General features: G+C 43.5%; 1 protein-coding gene across 1 annotated transcript in view; it reads right to left on the reverse strand.

Annotated features, from left to right (window-relative positions):
* LOC147890862 (cell division protein FtsZ homolog 2-2, chloroplastic-like) overlaps positions 1-12,659 on the reverse strand; it is a 34,953-nt gene that overhangs the window by 20,031 nt on the left and 2,263 nt on the right. The gene's annotated exons all lie outside the window — the stretch shown is intronic.

The raw sequence follows: 12,659 nt of genomic DNA on the forward strand, positions 1-12,659 counted from the left end.
TCCTGCAGCCGCCTCAGCCCTGCACATTTCTGCCTCAGATTCAGCCTCGTTTCTGTCTCCTTTCATCTGCTTTCTAACCTTTTAGGGTTTCTGCACAGCTGCCATCTTTGCTGCCATTTCTGCTCTTCTATTGGTTCATTTCTGCACTTCAGGGTCTCTACTTGCTGTTATTTGACTTGGATTCACTCAGTTATACCTTTCCAAGAGTGTTCTTGCTGCTTTTCCATTAGGGTTTGCATTTTGGACCCCCGAGGGCATCCATCAGCTACTAGACACATTTATTCAAGCATTTCTCATGCTGTTGATTCATTTCAGAGCGCTACACAAGCTCCTTTATTGGCTGGTTATCCATTTCAGCTTGGTGCCTTTGCTACCTCAATTTGACACTATGGAGTCGTGGTGAAGACTCATCAACTCTACCTTCAGATAGGGATGAACAACATGACAAAGCACTAGCGCTTATTGGTGTGAGGTTGGTCAACAAGTTGCTTCATCACCTTGACCTCGCTACTTCAGCCAAGGAGAACCTGGACAAGCTCAAGAATATTTATACTACATCTACTGGACATCAGCAGGAAGCTTCATCTGATATGTTGCATGATCTATTCCTCTTTGAGGTGGTAGATGATCCTTAGCTCTATCTGTATACCTAGATGAATCCAAGAACATTCCCAAACTCATCCTCTAAAAACACAACATAGTGCACTTTCAATCTCATGAGAGTCACTCATAAGATTGAGAACCATAAACTCCATCATGCATAGCAGGGACTAGCTACTATGACATCCCCACTGACGTCATCAGCGCCCAACAGTGGGTGTAGACCATAGTGTAAAAGTATGCTCTCACACATACAAATCCACACACCCACACATACTTAAGCATCCATTTATACAAAGTCTTTGTACTTAGCTCTATGTGTGTTTGTGTGTTTGTGTCGAGTCAAATAAAGGTTCTCAGCCTTGAGTTGTCCCTCTAAACCAAATGTATTTGGAGTCATGTGTGTGAGTCATGTGTGAGTGCCACGTGTCACTATGGGACTTAAGTCTTACCCCATATGCACATGGTGCTAATGTGTGTGTGTGTGTGTAGCCTATATAAGGCTTGTACTTCACTTATCATGTCATACTTGATAAATGAATGAAAGCCTCATGGATTCCACATTTGTGTACCACTTCTTCACTCCCTAGCCTATCTCTCTCTCTCTCTCACTCACACCATGTTTCTAACAATGAGATGTCTTCCATGTACACACCTCCGAATGAATTGAGAAGAGACTAGACAAAATAAGAGATAGAAAGGTGGTGGTGGGTGCGACTTTCCAACATGTGGGTTCTTTTGTTCCTCCCCCAGCAAGTTGATTTCTTTAACGTTCATTATGGTCACCTTTTCCTACCTCTAGAAATTCCACACTTACAAGTTCACTAACTCACTTTAAAACTATACAATCACATGTTTTTCATGAGCTACCAAATGTATTTACAAGGCCATAAAAATGTTCCTACATCATAAGCTGTGTTAGCAAATGTGAGCTATCTTTTGGTTCCATGCTCTTTGTAGAAATAATGCAAATGACATATATTCACCACCTCTAATCATAAGCTTCTACTCTTTAGAGATATTCCTTGGTTTGCTTCCGATTTTGAAGGCCCTCCATACGTAGCTTATCAAAGAAGTTCATCAATTGTATCCCTTTGAAGGACTTAAAGGGAACGTCGTGTTTTTTCCCCTTCACTCATCTTTTGAGGTTACTTTTCTAGAGGAATTTGATGGCATTACACATTAAAAACGATTTCTTTCCTTAAACTTTTCGAATAAGAGTTTTGTCTTGGTGCCTTAGTGCCCTCTCATTCTTGTCCTTTTCTAATTCCATGTAGTAGATTCTCATATTTCTCAACTATTTAAATTGTGAAAGCTTCAAGAAAGATTACACACATTGCTTGTCTTAAACGAAAAAAGACACCAATCAATAGGTTGTGAATATGCACCTAAACAATACCAATTTCCTCAACATGTAAATTATCAATACGATATCATTTCTTTGAGAGGACACCGTTTTAATTAAGGTAATGTTTCTAAACCAAAATGTGCATGGTGATTACTAAGACTAACTAGTCTCATTCAGGGCTAGTCTAGATGAAAATGAATGTATTTCTTTTCAAGTCATGAATTTTTGAATGGGTGGGAATTGGTTTAATGTTAAAATAATCTTGATTGAAAATTTTCACCATCTAAGGTAAGAAACAACCTAAAGGCTAAAAGTGCACTTGGAAGATGTATTTTGGTCCACCAAAGTGCTGATGTAAAATATGGAAAGCACGTCCATATTCTTTTTATTAATGATACCATTGAGGGGGTGGCAGGCGGCAGCATGTAGGAGGAAGGAGAAGGGAGTAGATAAGATTAGATGTCACATCAAAAAGTGTACAAATAGGGGTGGATGGGGACATATATAGCCCCTCCACATTTCCCACCTAAGAGGCCTCTAAAGGTCCTCTAAATTGCCCTTCATTACAGCCATCCCTTCCCATAGAATCTTGCCCTCAAAATTTCACAGCATGGCTGTCCAAAAAATGCAGCAAACAACAACTACTAATCAGCCTGGTGGGAGATGGGGGTGGTCCTAGACAATGCTTTTTGATTGCCATCAATTTTCATCCTCAAGGAGTCCCCGCCACTCGATAAGATACTCTATGTAGACCTTGTTTCGGAGTACATGGTCTCTGAAACCCACGATGCGCTCTAGAACATAGAGGATGTGGCCCTCCTCATCCATAGGTGGCAACTCGGGAAGAACATGGACATGCTATCCCACATGTGATTTCAGCAAAGACACATGGAAAATATCATGGATCTTGGAGGTACTGGGTAGCTCCAACTGATATGCTACCTCTCCAACCTTGTGGATGATCTTGTAAGGACTGTAATACCTATGAGCAAGCTTTGTGGTGGTATTATCTTTCAGCGAGGCAAAACGGTTCTTATGGAGATGCAAATGCACATATCTCCCTCTTTGAAAGACAAATATCTCCTGCGTTCATCCACATATTTCTTCTGCTTGGCTTGGGCATCCTGATATTCTTTTTTGCCAACTGCAAAGGGCATCCATCCTCTCCAAAGTCATTCCGTGCTTGCTGATTTTTAACAGCCATGTCAACAATCGAAGAAGGCATCCCGACCTTGCATCCATACATTGCCTCAAACAGGCTCATGCCAATGGAGAGATGCTTGGTACTGTTGTAGCAAAATTCAGCAAGTGCAAACCATTTATCCCAAGACTTCTGAGTATCACGACAAAATTGCCTCAAATATTCCTCCACCCATTTGTTCACCCTTTCCGACTGTCCATCAGTCTTAGGATGGTAAGCAATGCTAGGTGTGAGTAAAGTACCCACTGCTGTAAATAACTCCTGCCGAAAGTGACCCATAAATTTTGCATCTTTGTCACTAACAATTTCCTGAGGGAAACCATGACGCTTAAAGACATGCTCAATGAATTGCCGAGCAGCTTGCGATGCTTGAATACCGGATCTTAGTGGGTACAAAATGGGCTTGTTTTGTCATTCTATCCACCACAGCAAAGATGTTGTCCCATCACCTCTCTGTAGAAGGAAATCCTCTGATGAAATCCATTGCTATGTGCATCCATTTGCCCTCTGGAATGGGTAATGGCTGCAAGAGACCTGCGGGTAATTTGCTGTCCACTTTATTCTCTTGGCAAGGCAAGCATTCAGCCTCGTATTTAACCACATCCCTCCACATGCCTTCCCAGTTACAGCTCTACTTGATTCTTTCATATGTTTTAGTGACACTTGCATGTCCAGCCATGGGAGAGGAGTGCATTTCTTGCAAAACCAACTGTCTATATTTTGAGTTTGGCACTAAATAAATCCTGTTCTAGCACCACAACAGCCCATTATGCAATTTGAACTAGAAGGCTTCTGCAAATCTGAAAATATGGGAGCTGCCTTAGAATTCTGCATATACTCTTTGTTAGAAACATGGTGAAGGGAGAGAGAGAGAGAGAGAGAAGGCTAGGGTGTGAGAAAATGATGCACAAATGAAGACATAATGAAAGGCTCTCATTCATTCATCAAGTGTAATAAGACAAGTGAAGTACAAGCCTTATATAGGCTACTCACTCACACACTAGCACCTAGTGCATATGGGATAAGTCCCATTATGACACGTGGCACTCAAACAAGACTCACACGCAAACTAGAGTCTAGTACTAGATTACCTAGTACTACACTAACACGCTCTTTGACTATGATATCTCCAACACCCCCCTTCAGAGTAAAGAGTGTGAGACCCAACATGCAAGAGTAGACCGATCCCCCCTCCACCGCAATACTGCAAAGAGCAAGTCCAACTATCCAACACCTCCCGTGTGATAGTGACTTCTCAGTCAACTTGCGACCGGCAAGGGCAAACCATCACTCGTCATCCCCCCTTACTCTGAACGCGGTGGTCGATACCATCAACCAAAGAAAACACAATACAATCATTTTTGGGGGACAACCCAAAGCAGAGGACCTCTTATTGACTCTTCAAACATTTATTTTAGAGGGACTACAAGGCAAAGAACCTTTAACTCAAACATAGAAATATTTTGATTCATTTTATGCATAGCAAGGGTAGAGAACCCATGATCCCGAAGTAGCTACCGCACAAGAGTGTGCACATCTTGATGCAAAGAGGTATGTCGGTGAAGAACCACGCTAGGATGCCTCGAATGACGTGTCGATGAAGTTCATAGGAGCAACTACCAAGGGAGATCATGTCATGACTTTCAATGTGCCGATCGGACAGTCACCGAATGTGAAGATCTTCAAATTTGAGCAATTATGCCCAAAGGAGGCAAAATGCCCAAATGAATGTACAAGATAGTAATCAAACTACATGAATTTTGAGAAATCCCCAAATGTTTGCATGCAGAAGACTTCAATACAGCTCAAGGGATGCAAAAAACATAAATGCCCTAAATTTTGAAAATTAGGGTTTAGCAAAAAATTAGGGTTTGAAAAATTTTAGGGCTTTTCACATTTTCTTACAAAAAGCCCTAAAAGTTTTGGAAGATCTAAGCAGATATTGCAAAATTCGACTTTCAGGGTTTTGGAGCAGTTAGAGGTCCAAAATCTGCATGTAGCAAGTCGTGGGCTGGAGTGCTGTAAATAGCTCGTAAATGCCTTCAAATGACTCGAAATGCTGCTGAGAAAGCCGTCAAGTGGCCGACTATACAGCAGCAACAACAGAAGCCTGTTCTTGGCGTTGAAAACCTTCGAAAATGCTCTGTTGAAGGCGGCTATGCAGCAGCATCTCAGAAACCTTGATTTCGGCGAAGGAGAGCTCCAAAACTCATGTAAATGGACAGCTCTGTTGCAGCGGCCTGAAAACCCTAAAAATGAGGATGGAAATGCTCCGAATCAGCACGTATACAAGCGCCACTTGAAGGAGATGCCTACCGGCAGCACATGTCCACACACCTCTTAAAAACAAGCCGACCAGCAGGGCTGTGGAGAGGTTAGACCAAGAAGAGATGAGGCAGCTGCAAAAGGAAAGAGGCTGAAGCAGAACTAGGGTTAGGGAAAGGGTGACAAATTAGGGTTAGAGCAAGGGTGACGTGGCAGCTATGGAAGGTGGCTCTGATACCATGTTAGAAACATGGTGAAGGGAGAGACAGAGAAGGCTAGGGTGTGAGAAAATGATGCACAAATGAAGACATAATGAAAGGCTCTCATTCATTCATCAAGTGTAACAAGACAAGTGAAGTACAAGCCTTTTATAGGCTACTCACTCACAGACTAGCACCTAGTGCATATGGGATAAGTCCCATGATGACAAGTGGCACTCACACAAGACTCACACACATAGGCTAGTACTAGATTACCTAGTACTACACACTAACACACTCTTTGACTATGATATCTCCAACACTCTTCTTGAATGCCATGAATCGACTCCTAATATATGGTAGAGATAGCAGACAAATTGCAAACCCACATCTTGGACAAAGTTCTGCAACCACATTTTCCTTCCCTTTTCTATACTCAATGTCAAAATCATAGGATTGGATTGCAGCCAACCACCTCTTTTGCTTATATGACAAATTTGACTGGGTGAGGAAGAATCTGTCCTATGATCTGTTTTCACCTTAATTTTACTCCCGTAAAGATAGTGGTGTCATTTCTTGAAAGCATGCAAGATAGCTAACATCTCCTAATCTTAAACATGGTAATTTAGTTCTTTGGCATCAAATTTCCTGCTTTCAAAGGCTATTACCCCGTGTTCCTGCCTCAGAACAACCCCCACTCCTTTGCCACTAGCATGTGCTTCCACATTGAAAAGACGTGAAAAATCAGGGCATACCAAGACAGGTGCATGAGTGAGAGCAAATTTCAAGTCTTCAAAGCTGCATCGTGCTTCCTTTGACCGCCGAAAAGCATCCTTCTTCAAGAGGTCAATAAGAGGAGCTCCCTTCTTGGCAAATTTGCGAATAAGACGCTGTGTGGACAAAAATGTAAATATGTATATCACTTGTTGTATGTTGATGGGTAGGTACATAGCTATGTACATACTGTTAGAATTATTATTATAATTTAGCAGTGACCAATGTAATGTAATAAGTAGGTTAGGGGCACTTTTCCCTCACTTAGAGGTCTTTCCCCCTAACCACAGTTAGTTCACTAACCGTACGGTTAGTGAAGGATAAGGTTTTGTCACTTAGACAAAACCTATCACTCTCTTCAGTTGTATTACACTCATCTATTGCAACTATCGTTTTCAGCTCTCTCACACTTTGCTCTCTCCCTTTCTACTCACATTTGGTATCAGAGCAAGTCGATCACCTGCACTTGCTAAGCTCCTTCAGTCTGCTCGCTAGTCACTCTTCATTCCAAGCTTGGAAGAGTCCAGCCCGTACGTGCATCTTCAGAGGCAAGCTGCGCATCAGTCCATACAGCCATTCTAGGCTGTTCCATACGTTCGTGCCAACAACTCCTCCTATTCAATTCGTGGTACAGGAGAAGTTAAACTTACAGCCATTGATGGCTCAATATTCAAAATTTCTGATGTCTTGTATGTGCATGGTATCACAAGAAGTCTACTTTCAGTGTCCACTCTTAACAGAGCTGGATTTCAAGTCATTTTTGAAGATGACAAGTGTGCAGTCCATGACAGAGAAAATGACTATACCTTGAGATTGTCTGGCACTTTGTTACGTAGTCTTTTTCAGCTTGACATGTATGAGAAAAGACCAGCACATGCTCTTGCAGTTTGCACTCCTACTGCTGCTATGCGAAATGCGGAGTTATGGCATGCCAGATATGGACACATGCATTATGGCAGCTTGATGACGCTTCAAAAACATGCCATGGTTGATGCATTGCCTCCTCTTGAAACACCTCCTCCACATGCCTGTGAAGGGTGCATTCTTGGTAAAATGCACAGATTTCCTTTTAAGAAGGATGGATCAGTAAAAGCTGTTCGAAAATTACAGCTTATCCATAGTGATGTCTGTGGTCCCATGAGGACTCCATCATTGGGTGGTCATCTTTACTTTGTCACTTTTATAGATGACTACTCCAACTACACTTCGGTTTATGGGCTGAAACGCAAATCAGAAGTGTTTATGGTTTACAAACACTTTGCAGCCACGATTGAGAATGAATCAGGACTCAAGATACAGACATTATGCACAGATAGAGGAGGGGAGTATTTGTCTGCAGATTTTGATGCTTTTTTGAAAGACAAGGGCATTGTACATCACACAAGTCTGCAGGAGGTACCAAGGGGACAACACATACTCACATGGTCTACATCATAGGTGACTAGAGGTGAGGACAAAGAACTCACAGTTTATTACAATCATTTTGGAGGACTATCCACGCAGAGTACCTTGACAACTAGGGGAGATACAAGTGGAGCTCAAAAAACATACTCATCATCTCTTGGATGATGTGGGCTTGACAAGAAGCCTCTTCTTGTAGCAAAGCAAAATATCCATGTCAAGGCAAGGTCTTACCACATGGGCAGTGTCTAGTGCCTTATAAGATGGTACCATGATAAAAGAAGTAAAACAAGTGGATCTGAAAATCATATCCTTCGAGAGAACAATTATCTTGTCATCTCCATAGTTGTGTAGAGAAGCATATCTTAGGTATCTGACCTTCATCTTTTTCTTGTACTTGGAGTCAAATGAAGGTGCCATGAGAGGGTAGATCTTTGTCAAACTGATCTGATACAGTCTTTGACAGTCAAATCTTTGAAGAAATGCTGACCTTTGACCACAATTTTTTTTATGCATATGCTTGTAAAACTGTCAAACTGCAGGAAGGTGCTCCAAAGATGCAACTCAAATGTGCTCTAGATCACATCCAATGATCAAATATCCTAAAGAAAAAGGATAACTGATATAATTCCAGAACTTTCTATCATGAAACCTCTGGAAATAGTTGCAAACGGAAAGAGAGATCACAGTTATCCCCAAATTGAGCAGTTCGAGGCTGGAGGCCGAAATTGGAGCAACAGAGTGAAGCACTCAAGGGGCTTTCTGGAGCAAAAGAAAGCTCTCATAAGGAGAAGATCCAGCACAGAGGTTGGGCGAAATGGTGCGCTGTTTTGCCCGGGGGAGCTGCTGCAGGCTGAGTCTGTATTTTGACGTTTTCTCCCTCGTTACTGAACCAAATGGGCTGCAAAGTGACTCAAAATGATCGTCTTGAGGTCGCCCATCTTCTCCTAAGAGGGCTCGAGCAATGGTGCAACAGGCAGGGAGTATTCTGCAACAGAGAGATGGCGAAAAACTGCGCTATTCGGGCTGCATAGGGACAATGTTGAGAAATCCTCTGGGGGGTATGGTCGCCTATGTCTAGGGGTTCTCCAGCTCCAAGGGCTTGGGCAATAGTCGACTGTAGGTGTAGGATTCGAAGCTCCAAGAGCTGGGCTGAAAGGGGGAAGAATGGTGAAGAAGGTGGAGGTGGAGAAGAAGATGATGAGGTGGTGGGATCAGGCTTAAGGAGGCTGGTACTGCTCTGATACCATGTTGGAAAAGAGCAAGCTAAGCAAAATGGAGACAAGAAGATGGACACAAATGAAGAACTGTCTCATAGAATGAAGAGAAATGAGGGCCATATGTAGGCTACCTCTACATCCACACTGACATCATAGATGACCTCATACCAAAGGCCACCAAGCTCCTAGAATCTCTCCCCTATCCTCTAGAAGCATCTAGCTCCACCTAACACACCTAACTGCCCCTCTAGCACACACATATAGAAACCAAGGTGTGCCTGGGGCATACACCTTGAGATATCCCATCAGATACAGAGAGAAAGAGGCAAATGAAGTGCTTCTACTGTGAGAAGCTTGGTCATTCTACTAAAGAGTGCCGCAAGAAGAAGGCGGACCTCAAGAAGAAGGAGTCCAAGTCCAAGGAGGAGCCAAAGACTGAATTAGAAATGTCAGGACCGGTGCTCTCTTCATCATCACTGAGTACTACTCCCCGTATGCATTCAGTGAGGGAGAGGAAGGTTGGTATGTGGACAGTGGAGCTTCAAAGCACATGTGTCCTGTGAAGGGTGTCAGTAGTATTCCATTAATTACGACTGCTGGAAACGAGGAGCTGATTTCCGGTGTACTGTACATACCGGATCTATGCAAGAACCTATTGTCTGTCAGTCAGATGGACACGCACAATATGTCAGTATTATTCGACAACAGCAAGGTCACTATCACATCCAAGGCAAACGGACAGGTGGTGGCTCAAGGTGTAGAGGAGCATGGGCTAATCAGCTCAACGCTCTGGTGGTGTACGGGGACCATGGAAGATCCAGATTATGGCACGAGCGGTTTGGTCATGTCAACTATGGCACTCTCTCCGAGATGTAAAAGACAAAGATAGTGAATGGACTTCCACCGATTGCAAGCAATGATCATGTCTGCACGGCTTGCGTGAAAGGCAAGCAACACAAGGACAAGTTCCCACAGGAGGCCTCATCACGGGCCAAGAAGCCGCTCAAGTTAGTTCGCGCTGACATCTGCAGCCCAATGTCGACAAATTCATTCGCACGTTCACAGTATTCTCTCTTACTTATTGATGATTTCAGTCTGGAAGGCCCAGGTAGAGAGGGAGCGCGGGGAGGCAATCAAAGCCTTCCGCACCGACAGAGGGGGGGAGTTCACTTCGACCGAGTTCAATGGATTCTGCAAGAAGCAAGAGGTCAAGAGACATTTCGCACATCTTAGCAGAATGGAGTTGCTGAGAGGAAACACAAGACCGTCACAGAGACAGGGTTGACCATGTTGCGAGGGAGGAATCTCTCAAAAGCCTACTGGGGTAAAGCCGTGAACATTGCCGTTCACATCCTCAACAAAACCAAGACAAAGGTTTTAGGTTCTAAAGCATTTGTGCATGTACACAAAGATGAGCGAACAAAGTTGGATCCCCATAGCCGAAGCTGTATCTTTGTGGGATATAGCGAAGAGTCCAAGGCCTACCGCCTATTCGACTCGGACAAGAAGAAGATCCTTATCAGCAGGGATGTGATCTTTGAAGAGACCGAGCCACAGCCTGCCGAGGAGGTTCCAAAACTTCCAGCGCTACCCCCACCCAAAGCAACCATCCGCGAGGTGGAGCTAACTGAAGATCCGGAGGAGGAGGAGGAGGAGGAGGAGGAGCATGCCATTCCGGAGCCAGCTCCCAAGTCAACTTCATCCAAAATACCTCCATCTGAGTAGAAGCTACCTCAATGGTATTTGAAGACATTAGCAGACTCACGGGTCGCAGACATACCCGAGAGCAGTTCCGGAGCACGACGGTCTCTTTGGAGTGATTCTATCCTCTATTTCCAACACTACTATAAGCTTATCTTTCAAGGCTAAGTGTCTAATAAACATTTGCTTGCTATTCTAGTGCAGCTACATTACACTATCCACAATGTGCCAAAACCTCTCGTGCCACAATCTCAACATTACTTTGTCTCCTTGTACCAACATTGTGCTAATCTTGTAGAGTCCTCCTTCGACACCTCAAGCAATCACCTTCTCCATAGCTTTAGATTTGATGATCACTTTGTCCTCATTGGCTCACCTTATACATTTGCCATTCACATCATTACAAATCACAAGAAGCGTTGGAAATGAATGCCCACCCAATGCACCAAGTATTGGAACATAATAATCTCAAGGGGTTTCTAACTCCTATCTCATCATTACCTAGATAAAATAGCCGTGCATGGCTTAGTTATGTAGCAGTTTCCATGCTAATATCTCAGGAGCCTCAACTTACTGCAGATAGTCTTCAAATTCTGCAGTGATTGTGATTGCAAGTCTTTGCAAACTAGCAAGGGCTACACAAAGAAGGTGGCATTGATTCTTAAGACTTCCTCAATCCAAGATCATAGTCTTGAGATAATAGTGCTGCTTTGTATTGCTCTACAAGACTGGTCGGCCTTCAAGTCGAATGAAGTTTGCACATTCGAAGTTCTCGAAATTTGTACTCTTGTGCATGCAATATAGCTAGAATCCTTCAATCAATTTCCAAATTCTTTGCCATACATTGATAAATCTTTGATGTCTCACCTAGGGTAGTCCATAGAAGCTCCACGTGTATGTCCCCCAAATGATGAGAAGCCAGGTTAAGAACCACCGACGATTGGCAATAAACTCCAGGTGTTCACATTGGACCACTCTCTCCTTTGAAGTAAGCACACTTGGGACCCTGTATTAGGATCCAATAACGGTCCCCCTAGGCGGACCAAATTGGCCCAAGGCATGGGCCACATGGCTAGTTAACATAGCCCAGCCAAACCAGCCAAAGGGCTGGTTAATCAGCAGGCAGGTCAGCCCACAGGCTAGTTCGTGGTAGGTCAGGTAATTGGTCCACCCAATCCTAGAACATTAAGCGCTACAAATAGAGCAAAGATGCCCCAGTGTCCCACATCATCACTGACGCTCATCCTACAAGTTATGCGGTTCCCTGCCATGTCTAGACACATCATGTACTCCGCCTTTCTACCGATTTTGTTCTAAAGTGTTCCAGCATACGTACATTGTGATGTTCATGGTGGATAGCTTCATATAGCCTTTGACTTCCCCAATAGCGGCGTATGTGCTGTAGTTATGGTGATAAGAAAAGTAGGTTTGCTCATATGTACCCATTTCATGTAAATTCATCGATTGTCACATGCATCCTCTCCATGTCGTCATGGCATGCTACTTGTACCATGCATTGTACGTTCAGGTAGTATATGGCATACATCCTGTTGTGAGCCTTTTGAACGGGACAATGGATTTCACTCCCACATAAAATGTACAACAGGAAGAGCATCATTGCTCGGTCCATCTGTAAGGCTGAATACATGAGCACATCAGGGCCACCCAAGAACCCAGGCAAATGCAGCTTTGAAGGCAGGAAACTCCCCCAAGTGGAGGGCGACAAGCTTGCTACCCCGGAATCAGTCACCTGAATTCACTACAAGTCATTTGATGCAGTAGTCATGTTTTATGACAATACTACTAGGCCTGGAAACTGGAAGTCCTTAGGTCAACTGCTTGCAGATATTACCTGGAGAGATTACCTGGACACCAACGAGACTAAAACCTGTCCTCAATACACATGAGTGTCTCAAACAAAAGTGTGGTAACAGCAACAAAATTAACCT

The sequence above is a fragment of the Dipteris shenzhenensis genome, chromosome 18 (genome assembly GCF_047967505.1).
Source record: "Dipteris shenzhenensis isolate YYH24624 ecotype China chromosome 18, Dip_SZ_1.0, whole genome shotgun sequence".
Taxonomy (NCBI): Eukaryota; Viridiplantae; Streptophyta; class Polypodiopsida; order Gleicheniales; family Dipteridaceae; genus Dipteris; species Dipteris shenzhenensis.